Raw genomic sequence first — 15978 nt, 5'->3', positions numbered from 1 at the left:
TTAAATATGGAAGGCTTCACGAATTTGCATGTCATCCTTGCGCAGGGGCCATGCTAATCTTCTCTGTAGCATTCCAATTTTAGTATATGTGATGCCGAAGCGAGCACAGGATTTAAATATTCCGAAGCAACAGAAATTACAGCTGATCAAAGACCAAGATGCATTCAAGTTGAACATGGATGCAGAAAAGGCCCAGTCAGATTCTCAGGAACTGACCAGAATTAGGGAAGAGAATATAGATCTTACGGAGCACCTGAAGAAAGCAGAAGCTGAACTATCACATGTAGTGCATTATAGAGAGGCTCACGAGAAAGAACTTGGTATCTTGAAAGAAGAGAGCCTTGAATATGCACACATAATACAAGACTCTCAGAGGGAATATGAAGCACTTCAAGATGAAGTCCAGAAAATAAAGGATCAATTGGTGGCTCAGAGCAGGGTGCTTGGGGCCAGCTAGACCTTGGTGTCAGAGTTAAAAATACAGCTGAATACAAACAGGAAAGAAGGACAGAGAGAAGCAAGTGTGAGAGTTTAACACATGAAACAGAGAAATATACAGAGGCATTGAGGCACCCTGAACCATACAGGTATGGTATAGGGCCCTCCGATCAAGGAGCAATGCACCACCATCGGGGACCTCATGGCAAGTATCCACAACATCCCATGTACAAACTGTAACTGACCTCATGCATACCACCTATTGAGAACAGGGAAACACAGGACAGCAGAACTTACCCAGGCCTAGCCAAATTGATCCATAACGCCAGTCCTTATTTGACATTGATGAGTATTGCCCTCTACCAAACGGATGGGAAGGGTGCTGTAGCAGTGTGTCATGGGAGACCAACAACAATCCTGGGAGTATTTCTGACCCTGAGAATTGCTATGATGATACAATCAGGGAGTTAGGTTTACAGAAAATTAGATTTAAAAGAGACCACCTACCCAGCTTCTCTGGAAGAGAAAAGCCAGAGCTTCAGCCTAGGAAGGGCATATTAAAAACCTCCATACATTTAGGGGAATGGGGTTTTTCACCAGACTGCCTAGAAGGAGGGATGAAGCGATATATGATATGATATGATATTTTATTTATATCGCGCTCGTACACAATTGTTTCATGAAGACAGAGAGACAGTGTGTTATCTTGTGCCTAAAAGTGACAACAGGGAAAGTGAACCTGGTGACACAGGTGAGAGGAGTCCAGATCCTATAATTCTGTGAGGTATTGCCAATCTCATACTGATAGGTAACACCTAGAAGACATGGAATGGAGTCCAAATAGCAGATCTGAGTCAGAATGTCAATGGACTCAAAGGTGGAAACAGAGACAGAGTTTTGTTAAAGACCCGATCAGATACATCAAGGCTGCAAAGAGCTTCCTGACCCCATATCATAAGAATGCTAAGCATTAGGTATGCGAGCACTTAGAAATTTACAAGCAAATGATGTCATCATTTGAGATTAAAAATGATATAAATTGCATAGAGTTTGCAAAATGGACATTCTCCCCTGAGTACTCCAGTTTATTTGCCGGACTCGAGGATCTGGATCATTATGAAAGGTCCACCTATAAGGAGGCCATTTTGAAACATTTCTACACTCATAGGAACCCAGAAGAGGATTGCAAGCAGCATATAACTTGCAATGTGGGGAAGATCAGCCACCAAGGGAGATTGTACAGGAAATAAAACATGCCTTTGTGCAGACTTCCAGGCGGGTGAACACAAATAGTAGAGAGTTTGTGACCACATATTTCCATGCACTCCCCAAATACATAAATACTCTGTGTGTGATTTCCATGAGCGCAGAACACTGGATTGGGTAATAGAGCACGTCATCAGGATATATGAGTTCCAGAAGCCCAATGAAAATAAAAATAACTCCAAACCCACAAAACCATCGACCACCAGCCACTGCAAAACGGACAGAGGGGAAAACTACCCCTCTTTTGGATCTGGAGATGGGGTGGCCTAAAATACTCCTCCTTTCAAAAAGCAGGTTGAAAGGCAGAGGGAACCCCCACTCCAGCCCAATCGAACGGTAGTCAGGCAGGATTCCAGAATAATGACACCTCTGACCCTGCCACCTACGTAAGCCCTAGATATAAGGGTACAAAATCGATCCTGGGGTATGTGTACACTCCCCCGGGACAAAGGGGGAAGCCAACCAGGTAGGTACTTCCCTGTGAAACTTCCCTCCAAACTTCCCTCAAGAGAGATGTACCACTCTACCTCCTAGCCTGAATTTCTTCAACAGTTACCATCAGTATCAGAACTTCCAGAGAAATCCTCCTCTTCCTCCCCTGTTCCAGGACAATAGATCATTGAACCAGTGAGAAGGGAGGATCAGGACTGAAAATGATGGGGGACATTTCCATACCCGAGCTTCTGCACAAGAAGGGATAGCTACCCTTTTAGAGAGCAGCAAAGGTATGAACAGAGATCGCCTCAGAAGTCAGAAAATGTTTCACAACTGGAGCGACAGGTCCAGCTACTGACCGACAACATGGGGTGCATGCTGAGGGCACAATCAAGCCCTCAACCTAACCTTGCTTCTCAGCATCCTCCAACATCTGGGTCTGATGCCCCATCAGGGTAATAACTGAAGGAAAGTTACGACAAGCGCCAGGTTCCTGAGGATGGGGCCCGGGAGGAAGGGAGCTGCCAAGCCATAGAGAAGCTTCCTTTCTCACCAGAACAGAAACCCTGGAAACCTTTCAGCCTGAAAGTGAATCTTCTACCCCGAGGAAGTTAGAACCCAAAGAGAAAAGATAAGTAGAAGAGGCCAAAGAAAGAAGAACCCACTTTGTGGAGGAACACAACAAGATAATCCCCTTTGAAAGAGAAGAATCTCTGGAGGATTCAGGTAAGCAAATCTTTTTCAGGAACAGGGGGATCCCTTCCAAAGAGAAATCGGTCCCAGAATGCCCTGAGTTTGACAGGGTAAGTATGGAGACTGACCTAGATCAAGTAACTCTTAGATCGCAAAAATGCAAGCCAGATAATGCAGAAACTGAAGAGGTGTCCTTCCCTCAAACAGGTTCTGTGAACTGTCTTCAGGTAAAGGGGAACAGCGAAGAATCAGAGGAGAACGAGGATCTCCAAAAAATGCAAAATGCTTATGTAAATTAATTCTTACAGATTCCTGATCTCTGACACCGAAAGTTCCCAAATTCACACATATCTCACACTTTCTTTGCACCCTTGAGGAGAAGATTGTATGCCCCGGTCATGGTGCAGGGTCAGTGTGAAACATCAGTTCTGATGGATACTGGATCCCAAGCCAGTCCCCTGTCAAAAAAGGCTTTTGACCAACTAAACTCAGGAAGGAAGAGGTAGGGGGTTCACCAGATTACCCTCATACCTCTTCGCGGACAACTCCAACATTTCGATGAGAATGATATTTCTGTCGAAGGGACTGCAGATCTGGAGAAAAAAAATTGGGCGACATTGTTTAAAACATCTGGGGTGAAAGCCGTGAGTCGAGAGGCCACACCTTGTTCACTATGGAACGATTACCCTCAGAGGTTATGTCCTCTGATTGACTGTGCGAACAAGGTCCTCTGGACTCAGACTAACCGGCCTATAAAACTAAAGATGAGTACAAATTACGTGAGTTTGAATGGCACCTGCCATTTAATCAAACAATCTTCAGAGAAATGTTCAATTGAATTCCATTTCCAGAATAATCCGGTCCCAGACATCACCATCATCTCTGTGAGAGGAAGAACCCTTCTCAATTCTTGAAAATCAACCTTCCTCCCAGTTTTAAGATGCATTGCAAACTGGAAGGTAACACCCTAAAATTCTACACTAGTCCAATGTCATGAGAAACACTGAGTCCCATGAAAAAAGACGATGAAGAACCAGCTCAAATTTGACCAACAATCAGAAAAAAGGCGAACAGTTGTTTTTCACTATTCAGTTAAATGAGGGGGAGGAGTCTGTGCTCGCCAGATTATGCCGGAATAATGGAAAAAGCTTCATCAGCGAAAGATTATTCAGGAAAATTCCAAAAGATAAGACCATTCCCACATTTAAACTTATTGATAAATGGGAAGTGGGTCTGGAAACCACAAATTTCAAACATTTCCTGTCTGGCAGGTGTATGCTACAAGCTTCCATTGGCAACAAAAGCATAGAACACAATTGTTGGGTCGTGAGAGATGTCCCTTCCACCTTTTATTTAGGTAGTGACATTCTCAACTGATTAGCAATCCTTTTGGATCTAATTAATAAAAAGTATGGTCACGACTCAGGGGTAGCCCCATGAGCTTTGACACCACCAAAAAAGCATTCCGGTCCGCTCAGTTGCTGTCTTATGTGGTTGAATTTCAGGTGCAAGAAGAGGTTACCATCCCAGGACAAGTGCAACAAATACACGATTCCCTTCAAAATTAAGTGAGGACAGAAAACATCAGGACACATGTAAATGGTTTGTATTTACATCTGACACCTCTAGTGGATCCAGAACATGACACTATTGGAATATTGGTGGATAACAGTGACCCTCAAAGTATCACTTTGGCCATGGACACCTTTATTGCAATGGTGGTTGATGCCCAACATTATGCTATTGATTTAGGTAATGAAATTATCGGACCAATTCCAAACAGCTGTTTCGACACTAGTGGCGATATCCTCCAGAAAAGATTTTTACCGGTTATGGGGGGAATCTTCTGGTGTACTCTCCCTGCCCATATGGGGTGGAAGAGGTGATCTGTGACATCAGGAAGGATGAGGTAGTATTCAGAGTCAACAACTACCTCAGATCCATGGAGCTTAGTGTCCAGGTAAACACCATTCAAAGAGATCCCTTCACCCAACTGGAGGATACTGCTGAAATTACCAAGCCCAGCAGGTTTCAAACAGATGGTCAAATAATGGATCAATCTTGCTGATGCCTGTGAGACTGAGGAGCAAAGAAAGAAACTGAACTTCCAGGATATCTTTTCAGTATACTCATATGACTGTGATGTACATCTATTTATTCAACCACTATACCCATGGACCCAGATATGTCTCCAGTATTTATGAAACATTAGCGGCTACCTCGCGTGTCATTGGAGTCACTCACACAGATTATTCAAAATTAGAATCCCGTGGGATAGTTCATCCAATCCACAGTACCTTTAACAATCCGGTACTGTGGCTACTAAAACCAAATTGGCAATGGAGACTAAGTGCAGACCTGAGGGAGTTGATCTAATGGGTCCACATATCAAGGTGGCCACTTCCCTACATAGATCAAGGGCTGGCACAGATCCAAGGGTCAAAAGTGTACAAACCCATTGACTTGACCAATGGTTACTAGATGATACCCGTGAGCAGGGAAGACCAATACCAGCTTACCTTTGCCTTTGCGCCACAGCAATGCATGTGTACCCGAATCCCCTTTGGATACATAAAGTCCGGCAATTAGTTCAACATCTTTATCCATAAATTCATGCCCGATTTGGGGGAAAGGGGAAACCTGGCCAATATAGATGATGTTCTGATCAAGAGCTCAACTGTGGAGGAACACATAGCAGAAATCTGCTACGTTCTAACCAATCAGCAGAAAGCCGGAGCAAAGCTGTCCTTTAGACGGCACAGTGGTGTAAAACCCGAGTGAACATCTTAGGGCACACAATCACCCCAGATGGTCTCAATCCCCAGGCAAAGCAGATGGGACCTTATTGAAATTAAACGACCCTATTACTTTTTGAGACTTGAGAAGCCTTCTTGGACTATGCAGAGGTCACTTGACCCATAGTCCATTTATTAAAGGCCGTAGTGAAGTAGGAATATGGTCCAGAGCAATCTAAGGCAAATAAACTACTGAAAAGAAGCCTTTCCCAAGCTCCTTGTTTGGCTTACCCCATCAAGAATAAGGAGCTCTTGTTGGAGCCGGGGTTCTCACATACCTGCCTAACAGCAGTATTGTACCAAAAGCACAACAAGCTTAACAAAGTTATCTGGTACGCAAGCAAACTCTATCCTCTCTGGGGGAAAATTCAATGACTGTGAAAGGCACTCCTGGCAAGGGTGTGAGCATTGAAAAACTACTGCCCATTCATCCAGGAATTTCACATCATCATAGAGACTCCTCACCAAGCGTTGAAATACTTACAAAGTGACAGAATCTGGGCAGGGAATGTAAGTAATTTCAGAATTACTTCATGGATTCTGTCCATGCAAGGCATTACTGAGGAGGTCAGATATGGCCAAAACAAGAAGAGGACTCTAGCGCAAGGATTGGCTGACTTGCATGAATGTGCTCAAGAAAACTGTCTTGAGGATGAAAGTCTAACAACCAAAAACAATATGGAGGCGTACATAACATCCCAGCACAAGGTCTCTGAAGAAGACACGTGCCAGGGGATACCCACAGTTTATGTGGGTGGGTGCTCCTACCATGTTGGTAATAACAAGGAAAAAGAACCAGTGTCTGGCATTGGGAATGTAAAGACAATCAGGGAATCTGGTTGTGAGTGTCACAATATATTAAAGCGTTAGATACAACAATAATTATATCACACATGAACACTTTTAGGTAGCACACTCGGTTGCTTTTTGGAAGCTGATTTACATAAACTCATCCAATGTGTTTCCTGCAAAACTTCCCTAGACAGAAGAACACCCTATCCCTATAGGGTAATGCTATCCCTAGGCGCAAGTTGGTGCACCACCTATCTAAAAGGACAGGAAGAAAAACTATCCCTGCTTCTACAATGTTTTTTGTTATGGAAAGATGAGTGAATCAAAAATAAAAAATGGTTGCACCCAATATACTACAACTCTATGTACATTCCCTGAAGAGCTATTTCTTTATCTCTATAGGATACTGGTATCCAGGATTTTCAACTGTTTTCACCACAAGCAGATGTGTGTGCATGCAGTGTAGACCTGATGGCTTTGTGGGTTCAACACACCACATTTTCTCCTCTAACACTCCTAATTTCTTTTCTCTCTTTTCTCCCCTCCGCTTCCCTCCTCCACAAACAAATGACTATGTAGCTACTATGATGCTTGAATCAATGTTAGAATGCATACTTGCAATGCTACAATTATGCATCAAACCTCTAATATGACACAGAAAACTAGGAATGCTTCAATTGTTATGACATGAACTGAAGCAGATTAACCTGTGAATCAGAAGTACTGTCATACTGTATATGCTGTGTCCTATGCATGGTATAACATAGCTGTGTAAATTAGCATGTGGCAGTGGCCTCTGTGAGTGTTCCGTCAGTGTCACATGGTGTCTGGGAGTTGGATTGTGATGGGGTACCAGGTGGATCCTTTCTTATTTGTAAATTAGTGAGAGTTTGGGGCAGCCCTAGTTCAGCTGTCTTGGGGAATAGAAACATGGGTGGGACTGCCACTATAGTAGGTGCATGTAGACATCTAAACAGCCCACAAACATACACAAAATGATTACAGCACCATGTCTAATGCGCATGTCCCTAGTAATTGTATTCAAGTTAATTAAAAAACAAATAGTCAGAGACAGGTCAGAACTAGCTTTACCGTTTGTTAGATATACTCATTAATAAGGAGAAGTCTCGGTTGCGATTGCTGGTAATTGCTTTACTTCCATATATCGGCAATCATTTTAATTCCATATACATCTTGTATGTCCTGAAATAGTGCCAGTGCCCTTGAGCCATAACATGCTTCGCCCGTTAATGGTCTTTTGTCTATGTATAACCCAGCCTTGAGAAGAGTATATTAAAGAGTACATCTAACAAACTGAACTGCTAGTTCTTACTTTCCTCTATTTGTTTTTGAATTAACTTGAATACGATTACTAGGGATATGCGAATGAGACATGGTGCCGTAATCATGACTTTCTTATTGGTATCCTGTAGCTAAACCTGCAAGTAAGGGAGGACTACAGCAAGTGTGCAGATCTCCCGAGACTCCATCCTGATCCTTCCAGTGGGTGGGCGGATGGTAGAAGAGAGGCATCATGTGGTGTGAATTTCCTCTCCAGGGCAGGGCTGGCCTTTCAGCACTTCTCAAGAGAGACGTCCAACAGCACAGCATCACCCTGCTAAGCCTATCACAATGGAACCAAAGTGAGGAGACAGGCACCTCTGCGGCATGCAAGTCAGTGGAGAGGAATACGTGCTTTGTGTATGTGTGTGTGTGTGTGTGAGAGATAGAGAGGGGGAGAGAAGCATGTGCATGTGTATGTGTGTGTGTAGCAGGTCTGATGTGGGTGTGTGTGAGGGAGAGAGAGATAGAGAGAGGTGTAGAGGGGGGAGAGAGGATTGTGCATGTGTATGTGTTGGTAGCAGGTCTGGTGGGTGTGTGTGTGTGTGTATGTAGGTGAGCTGTGTGCTCAGGGACTGAGGGAGGGGGTAGGCCCGGCTCTGGCACAGAGAGTGACTTTGGGGGAGGAACGTGCACACTGAAAGCCACATGGGGTTGAAACAAAGAGATAACACTGTGCTCAGAACCGGCCGATGGGAGACACTTGGGAACAGAACATAGCACTAAGGGCCATATGAGGGCACACACCAGCACTGACCACCACATGGGGAAGAACAGGGCACTGAGAGACACATGAGGAAAGAACAGGGCACTGAGAGCCACATGGGGAAAGGACAGGACACTGAGAGGCACATGAGGAAAGAACAGGGCACTGAGAGCCACATGGGTAAAGAACAGGGCACTGAGAGGCACATGGGGGAAGAACAGGGCACTGAGCGCAACATGGGGCAAGAACAGGGCACTGAGAGGCACATGGGGGAAGAACGGGGCACTGAGAGCCACATGGGGAAAGGATAGGACACTGAGAGGCACATAGGGAAAGAACAGGGCACTGAGAGCCACATGGGGAAAGAACAGGGCACTGAGAGGCACATGGGCGAAGAACAGGGCACTGAGCGCAACATGGGGAAAGAATAGGGCACTGAGAGGCACATGGGGTAAGAACAGGGCACTGTGAGCGACATTGGGGAAATAACAGGGCACTAAGTGCAATATGAGGGAAGAACAGGGCACTGAGCACAACATGGTGGAAGTACAGGGCACTGAGAGCAACATGGGGAAGAACAGGGCACTGAGAGACAAATGTGGAAGGAACAGGGCACTGAGTGCCACATGAGGAAATAACAGGGCACTGAGAGCCACATGGGGAAAGAACAGGACACTGAGAGCCACATGGGGAAAGAACAGGGCACTAAGAGCCACATGGGGAAAGAACAGGGCACTGAGAGGCACATGGGGTAAGAACAGGTCACTGAGAGCGACATGGGGAAATAATAGGGCACTGAGAGGCACATGGGGTAAGAACAGGGCACTGAGAGTGACATGGGGAAATAACAGGGCACTGAGTGCATCATGAGGGAAGAACAGGGCACTGAGTGCAACATGAGGGAAGAACAGGGCACTGAGCGCAACATGGGGACAGAACAGGATATTGAGTGCAACATGTGGGAAGAACAGGGCACTGAGCGCCACATGGGGACAGAACAGGGCACCGGGAGGCTCATGGGGAAAGAACAGGGCACTTAGAGCCACATGGGGAAAGAACACGGCACTGAGAGGCACATGGGAGAAGAACAGGGCACTGAGCGCAACATGGGGGAAGAACAGGGCACTGAGTGCAACATGTGGGAAGAACAGGACATTGTCATGGTGCATGCTCCCAAACCCCTGAAACTGGTGAGCCCATCCCAGACATTGGCACCCTTGAGGGCTTATAAAGCCCCAAAGGAGACCCTAGAATCTCCTGGACTCAGTCCTGGCGCCGTTGGCGCCAGGCTCATAGTATGTGTTGAACTTCATGGGACTATATTCTCAGCTTAGTGAGGCTGAGCCTTTCTGTACCGTGTGTGGCTGTGGGACTACTTTACCTGAAGTGGCAGGGTATGGCTAAGGGACTACTTGCCTGGAACTACTTGCAAGGCTATTTAAACCACACCCTGCAAACAGAACACGCTTCGCGTTATTCTGCACTCCTGCAGCGTAACGCTCACCGTGTCTGCTCAGCTCTTGAACTTCTTCAGCCATGCCCATCCAGAGTTTTCAATCCATCGGCACCTGTAAATGGAAAAGAGGAGAAAAGGAGTTATTAAAGCAACGAAGGCCTTACCTGCAGTCTAACATTCCGGCCTTGCCTTCGGCTTATTCCTGGACCGCCGCATCTGCAGAGAAGAAGCAGAGAAGAAGGTACCCGCACGGGCATCTTACACTCACCCGGGGTCGGCATCCTCCATGAACTTCATTTAGCGGTACTTCCATCATCTTCCTGGAATTGTGCCGCACCTGCAGAATAGAAAAGACACAGCAGGTTAGTCGCGCACAGAAAAGAAAAGCTATTCAAACATTTAGCGTGCCTCGCATAGCGCTATACTCACCTGCAAGAAACCTACTCAACATCGTAAGGAGATTCAATCCTTCATCCGAAAACCGCTCAACACCACGCCTGAAAGAAAAGGACAGACACTAGTTAAAACTTGGGCGACAAAGACTTTAAGCATCTATTCCAAGCAGCCATTTGTATAGAGACTTACCTGCTTACTCCGGTTCTTCCAAAATCAGCAACCTCCATAGGATCAGTGAAGTAACTTTATCTTGGGAAAGACTATACATACCGCGCCCCTGCTAGAGATTGCAGGACGGAGAGCCCACCTTTTAAAAACCCAAGGTGAGCCAGAGGAAGAGAAGGGAATCGGAAGGTGGTGAAGCCAATCCGGCTCCATTCAGTTGGCTAATATCTTGTTTCAACATTGCAGGCAAACGCCTCCTGAGGTGAGAATGAAGGGAAGACGTGGGCTAGCACCATCATTTAAGCAGTGCAACGCCAGTGCAGACATCATCCTTCGGCCACGAGCTATGCCCCCGTGGAGACCGGGTGAGCGTGACAGGACGCGAAGCCATGCACAAATTCTCTACCTGGGTGTCATGGAAACCCCGGAAACCGATCAGCTAGCCCAGCTTTTGGGGGAACTCAGGGCCGAGGTACATTCAGCTAGACAGGAAACCAATGCCTTGATAAGAGAACTGATTGTAGCCAAGGATCGCACCGACGATCTCGCCAGACAGCTGCTCCAGTACCAGGTGGGGCAAACGCCACTACCGGGGTTGGGATCAACGGTACCCACTGCATCAAGCAATCCAGTTCAGGTGGTCCTTCCAGGAGCTGTACCTTTGGAAACCCCAGAACGATTCACAGGAGACCCAAAAAGGTAAGCGGTTTTTTGAATCAGTGCTGTCTACATTTCCTAATCAGGCAAGAAGCCTTTCCAATCGACCAATCTAAGGTGGCCTTTGTACTTTCGTACCTCAGTGGCAGTGCTGCAGACTGGTCGGTACCGCTGGTCAATTGGGATGATCCCATCTTGCAAGACTTCCAGAGGTTCCAACTGGATATGGAGAAGTTGTTTGCCCGCCACTCCCAAGGTCAGGCATTGGATAATGAGCTTTTGTCTCTGCGTCAGTGCAACCAGGATCTACTAACGTACATTGCAACCTTTAACAGACTGAAAGTGGAAACTGATTGGCCGGATGACAAAAGAACAACGCTGTTTTACAGCAGTTGGGGAGGGGAGTTAAAGGACGTTTTAGCTCAAGTGGTTAACCCACCCAGAGACTGTGCTGAATACATAGACTTAGTGGTTCAGCTTGATCATAGACTGCAGAACCGTAAGGCAGAATGGACTCTGGGGTATATGTGTGCCCAAAGGAAAATGCTTCCAAGACCACTGACGTGTCTGAACCCATGCAAATTGGAGGAGTGCGAGGGCCTTTATCCAAGGCTGAAAGGGATAGGAGAAGACAACATCAGTTGTGCTTGTATTGCGGGTCAGCCGGCCATTTCCTCCGAGAGTGCCCAGTGAAACCACCCAAAAAGGCAGTAGGGGTTGCTGGCAAGGTTGAGGCAGAGTCAGAGCCGGAAAACTTCTCCGCCCGAAAAGCGTAGAGGTCCACTTTTCGAGCAAAAAAAAGGACTCCCAGACCTCGCACCTAGTTTTGTCCATGATCCTCATAAATCACCAACAGCCGTCTCGAATGCATGCAGTCAGAGCATATTTCGATAGCGGAGCCATTGGAAATGATATGGATCAAGAATTGGCTACAAGGATGAATCTTCCCCTTTGCGAAAAGGCAACAACAGACTTAGTCACCACTGTCGACGGAACTGAAATCGCTTCGGGTCCAGTAACGCACTCTACGACAGAGATGACGCTTTTGTGCCAAGACGGACATCGGGAAGCCATTGTGTTTGATATAATCAAGGCTCCACAATTTCAAATAATTTTGGGAATGCCATGGCTAGAATCACACAATCCTTGCATCGACTTATCAAACTAAAGAACCTTTGGTCACGGGAGCGACAACGATCATGAGCCTAACTAACCCATTACCTCCGGTATATCAAGATTATCAGGATGTTTTCCAGAAGGATCAAGCCAAAACGCTTCCCCCCCATAGATCTTACAACTGCCAGATCGACCTTATACCAGGCGCACAGATTCCGTGCGGTCGAATCTATGCACTCACAGAACCTGAGAACCTGCATTAAAAAAAGTATCTAGAGCAGTACCTGGCTAATGGTTTGATTCGCCCGTCCAAGTCCCCGGTGGCCTCACCCTTATTCTTCGTGCCTAAGAAGGAAGGAGACCTTAGGACTTGCATCGATTACCGCGCATTGAACCAAGTCACTGTAAAAAAACGTTACCCCTTGCCTCTGATTCCCGAACTATTGGACCAAGTTAAAGATGCCCGGATTTACACCAAGTTAGACCTCCGCAGAGCATACCACCTGGTACGGATTAAGAAAGGGGACGAATGGAAGACCGCCTTCTGCACCAAATACGGGCTATTTGAATACCAAGTGATGCCTTTTGGCCTTTGTAACGCCCCAGCAGCGTTCCACTATTTCATGAACAATGTTTTGCGAGAGTTGATTGATGTGTGTGTCATAGTATACATTGACGACATTCTGGTATACTCCCGTTCTGAACAAGAACATGTGAAACATGTCCGCGCACGTTTGGGCAAACTTCGACAACACAGATTATTTGCAAAGCTGGAAAAATGCTTCTTCCATGTTACTGAGGTCGAGATACTTGGATTTGTCCTAACTCCTCATGGTGTATGCATGGATTCATGAAAGGTTGATGCCATTCTCAATTGGCCTTCGCCAATCTCAATTAAAGGAGTTCAGAGTATGCTCGGATTTACGAACTTCTATCGTCGTTTCATTCCAGGCTTTTGGCAACTAGTGCATCCCATCACCTCTCTGCTGCGCAAGAAGAAGCGTTTTCAATGGTCTGAAGAGGCTGAGAAAGCCTTCCAGGAGTTAAAACAAAAATTCATATCAGCCCCAATCCTGAAACACCCTCGTCCAGATCTACCGTACATGGTGGAGACAGATGCTCCCAGCTTGGCAATGGGAGCGGTCCTCTCGCAAAGAGACCCCGAAACTGGTCAACCTCACCCGGTGGTCTTTTGGTCAGGGAAATTTACGGCTCCCGAGCTGAACTATGCTATTACGGACAAGGAACTGTTGGCCATCAAGGCGGCCTTCAAAGCTTGGCGGGATTATCTCTTAGGAGCAAGGCACATGATCACGGTAATCACCGCAATCTACAGTACCTGAAAGTAGCGAAGGCTCAATCATCTCGCCAACTCCGATGGGCATTATTTTTTGCTGAATTTGACTTTGTAATTACTTACCGACCTGGTTGTCGAAACAGCAAGGTGGATGCGCTGTCCCGTATAGGGGAAGATGAGGAATTCACCAACCCCGACCCAGTGCCCATCATCCCCGGTGAAAAGATCCTATGAATTACAATGTCTCTAACGTTAGATGACATCCAAGAATAAATCACACATCTCATTGATTCCAACACCCTAAAGGATTGGCCAAACAGAAGTGCTCACCACTCAGTCTCAAACCAATTACCATATTTTCGAGGACATCTCTATCTGCCCAGCAAGGAACTTCAGGAAAATGTCATCTCAAATTACCACAAATCGTTAGTGGAAGGTCATCCTGGAATTGCTTAGACTGAAGCCAAGATTAAGCGGCATTTTTGGTGGCCAACATGGCGTAAAGACATCAAGCAATTTGTATTATCCTGTGGAGTTTGCGCTCAAAACAAGGCCCAAAACACAAAATCACCATTCCTGCTACAGCCATTGGATATTCCAACTACATCTTGGCCTACCTTATCTCTGGATTTTATTTATTTTATTTTATTTAACATTTATAAAGCGCTCACACAGCCCACACGCATCGAGGCGCTGTTACAGGAATTGTTTGTTTTTCTTAGTTGTGTAATTGTGTTGTTTTTTTTTTTTTGTCTTCGTTACGTATTTATAACGCGCTTAAACACCCAGAGCGCGGACCCGGGGATCGAACCCGTTGTTGCTTCTTGTCGTCTTGCTTCCAAGACGCGCACGCTGCCGCTGAGCTATCCTCCCGGGATAACGGACCTTCCTCCTTGTAACGGATTCAACACAATTTTAGTGGTGGTGGATTTGTTCTCTAAAATGGCCCATTTCATCCCACTGAAAGGTTTGCCCTCAGCTTCAATACTGGCTAGAGAATTTCTGGAACAGATAGTCCGAATACGCAAATTTCCTTCCATCCTGATCTCAGACCGTGGCAGCCAGTTTATCTCACGTTTCTGGAAAAAATATTGTGAGTTAGCTCAAATCGACGTAAGACTTTCCATCAGTCACCATCCCCAAACTGATGGTCAGACTGAGAGGATCAACCAGACCTTGGAGCAATATCTCAGGTGCATGTTACATCAAACGTAAAGCAGCTGGAAGGATGTTTTATGAATCACCGAGTATGCCTATAACAACTCCCTACCCTCCAGCACTGGTCGGAGCCCTTTCTATACAATATACGGGTTACACCCACAAACTTCCAATCTTGCCCGCCTCAACTTCTGGAAATGCCAGCTGTGAGAAGCTTGCACTCTACCATCACTCAAGCCTTTAAACAAGCGACGGACCATCTAAAACAAGCTAAGGAAAGATACAAGAAATCAGCTGACATGCATAGAAGTGAAGCTCCAAGATACCAAGTTGGGGATGAAGTCTGGTTGGCATCAAAACACATACCAGTGAAAGGAACCCGTACCTTCAACCCCAGATATTTAGGATATTTAGGTCCATACACCATTAAGGCCATTATCAATCCGGTAGCTATGAAATTGGACTTGCCTCCACACATGAAGATTCGTCCTGTGTTTCATGTCTCACTTTTGTAACCAGTGCAACCTGGGACATGAGTTTTGAAACCACCAAAACTGATCACAGTCAACGGGGAACCTGAATTCAAGGTTAAGTAAATCCTGGACTCAAAAATCACCAAATTAAAACTATTTTACTTAATAGACTGGAAAGGATACGGACCACATGAAAGATCGTGGGAACCTAGCGAACACGTGCATGCTCCACGGTTGCTAAAAAGGTTCAACCGCAATCACCCGAACAAACCATGACCAATGGGTGAACCCGCCATTATCGGGGCCTTTTTGGGAGAGTTCTGTCATGGTGCATGCACCCAAACCCCTGAAACTGGTGAGCCCATCCAGGACACTGGCACCCTTAAGGGTTTATCAAGCCCTAAAGGAGTATCCTAGAACCTCCTGGACTCAGTCCTGGCGCCGTTGGCAAGGCTATTTAAACCGCACCCTGCAAACAGAACACGCTTCGCGTTATTCTGCACTCCTGCAGCGTAATGCTCACCGTGTCTGCTCAGCTCTTGAACTTCTTCAGCCATGCCCATCCTGAGTTTTCAATCCATCGGCACCTGTAAATGGAAAAGAGGAGAACAGGAGTTATTAAAGCAACGAAGGCCTTACCTGCAGTCTAACATTCCGGCCTCGACTTCGGCTTATTATCGGACCGCCGCATCTGCATAGAAGAAGCAGAGAAGAAGGTACCCGCATGGGCATCTTACACTCACTCGGGGTGGGCATCCTCCAGGAACTTCATTGAGCGGTTCTTCCATCATCTT

General features: G+C 46.1%; 1 non-coding gene across 1 annotated transcript; it reads right to left on the bottom strand.

The window, feature by feature from the left end:
- LOC138517092 (U6 spliceosomal RNA) lies at positions 1-107 on the bottom strand. Its single transcript, XR_011282368.1, has one exon. It is a non-coding gene; the product is annotated as a U6 spliceosomal RNA (small nuclear RNA).
- Between the last annotated feature and the right edge of the window lie 15871 nt (positions 108-15978).

Source organism: Ambystoma mexicanum, chromosome 6q (assembly GCF_040938575.1).
Source record: "Ambystoma mexicanum isolate Mex_15411 chromosome 6q, UKY_AmexF1_1, whole genome shotgun sequence".
In the NCBI taxonomy this organism is placed as follows: Eukaryota; Metazoa; Chordata; class Amphibia; order Caudata; family Ambystomatidae; genus Ambystoma; species Ambystoma mexicanum.
Note: the sequence above shows the minus strand (reverse complement) of the source record. Positions and strands in the feature narration are given on the sequence as shown.